The 2,057-nt window shown below is 52.3% G+C and overlaps 1 non-coding gene across 1 annotated transcript; it reads right to left on the reverse strand.

Annotated features, from left to right (window-relative positions):
- Positions 1-1,468: 1,468 nt before the first annotated feature.
- TRNAC-GCA (transfer RNA cysteine (anticodon GCA)) lies at positions 1,469-1,542 on the reverse strand. Its single transcript has one exon. It is a non-coding gene; the product is annotated as a tRNA-Cys (tRNA).
- Between the last annotated feature and the right edge of the window lie 515 nt (positions 1,543-2,057).

Genomic DNA, 2,057 nt, shown 5'->3' on the forward strand with positions numbered 1-2,057 from the left:
CCGCTCCCGGGAGGGCTCCAACCTCCAACCTTTCGGAAAACAGCCGATCGCGCTAGCCAAATGCGCCACGGAGACAGTCGTTCTCCACTGTCACCACTGTCGAAACATTTCTCCAGAGCTGTCAGCGCAAAGAAAAAAGCGATACATCTCTCCCGGGAGGGTTCGAACATCCAATCTTTCGGTTAACATCCGATTGCGCTAGCCAATAGCGCCACTGAGACAGTCGTGCCCCACTCACACCACGGTCAGAACATTTCTCCAGAGCTATCAGCGCAAATAAAAAAAACGACACACCGGTCCCGGGAGGGCTCGAACCTCCAACCTTTCGGTTAACAGCAGATCGCGCTAGCCAATTACGCCAAGGTGATAGTCGTGCTCTATCCTCATCACCGTCAGAACATTTCTCCAAAGCTATACGCGCGAAGAAAAAAAGCAACACACCACTCATTGGAGGGCTCGAACTTCCAACCTTTCGGTTAACAGCTGATCGCGCTAGCCAGTAGCGCCACGGACACAGTCGTGCTCCACTCTCACCACGGTCAGAACATTTCTCCAAAGCTATCAGTGCGAAGAAAAAAAAGAGACACACCGCTCTCAATAGGGCTTGAACCTCCAACGTTTTGGTTAACAGCCGATTGCGCTTGCCAATCGCGCCACGGAGGCAGTCGAGCTTCACTCTCACCACCATCGGAACATTTCTCCATAGCTGTCAGCGCAAAGAAAAAAGCGACACATCTCTCCCGGGAGGGTTCTAACATCCAACCTTTTGGTTAACAGCCGATTGCGCTAGCCAATAGCGCCACGGAGACAGTCGTGCTGCACTCCCACTACCGTCAGAATATTTCTCCAAAGCTATCAGCACAAAGAAAAAAAAGCGACACACCGCCCCCGGGAGGGCTCGAACCTCCAACGTTTTGGTTAACAGCCGATCGCGCTAGCCAATTGCGCCATGGAGATAGTGGTGCTCTACTCTCACCACGGTCATCAAATTCCTCAAAGGTATCTGTGCAAAGAAAAAAAGCGACACACCGATCCCGGGAGGGCTCGAACCTCCAACCTTTCTCTTTAACAGTTAAACGCGCTAGCCAACTGTGCCACAGAGACACTCGTGCTCCACTCTCACCACGGTCATAACATTCCTCAAAGGTATCAGCGCAAAGAAAAAAAGCGACACACCGCTCCCGGGAGAGCTCGAACCTCCAACCTTTCGGTTAACAGCCGATCGCGCTAGTCAATTGCGCACGGAGACAGTCTTGCTCCACTCTCACCACCGTCGAAACATTTCTCCATAGCTGTCTGCGCAAAGAAAAAAGCGACACATCTCTCCCGGGAGGGTTCGAACATCCAACCTTTCGGTTAACAGCAGACTGCGCTAGCCAATAGCACCACTGAGACTGTCGTGCCCCACTCGCACCACGGTCAGAACATTTCTCCAGAGCTATCAACGCAAAGAAAAAAAGCGAAACACCGCCCCCGGGAGGGCTCGAACCTCCAACCTTTCGGTTTGCAGCCGATCGCGCTAGCCAATTGCGCCACGGAGATAGTCGTGCTCCATTCTCACCACCGTCAGAACTTTTCTCCAAAGCTATCAGCGCAAATAAAAAAACGACACACCGGTCCCGGGAGGACTCGAACCTCCAACCTTTCGTTTAACAGCAGATCGCGCTAGCCAATTACGCCACGGAGATAGTCGTGCTCCATTCTCACCACCGTCAGAACATTTCTCCAAAGCTATCAGCGCGAAGAAAAAAAGCAACACACCACTCATTGAAGGGCTCGAACCTCCAACCTTTCGGTTAACAGCTGATCGCGCTAGCCAATTGCGCCACGGAGACAGTCGTGCTCATCTCTCACCACGGTCATAACATTTCTCCAAAGCTATCAGCGCAAATAAAAAACGACACACCGGTCCCGGGAGGGCTCGAACCTCCAACCTTTCGGTTAACATTCGATCGCGCTAGCCAATAGCGCCATGGAGACAGTCGAGCTCCGCTCTCACCACGGTCAGAACATTTCTCCAAAGCTATTAGCGCAAAGAAAAAAACCGACACACCGCT

This window comes from Rhipicephalus microplus, chromosome 4 (assembly GCF_043290135.1).
Source record: "Rhipicephalus microplus isolate Deutch F79 chromosome 4, USDA_Rmic, whole genome shotgun sequence".
NCBI lineage: Eukaryota > Metazoa > Arthropoda > Arachnida > Ixodida > Ixodidae > Rhipicephalus > Rhipicephalus microplus.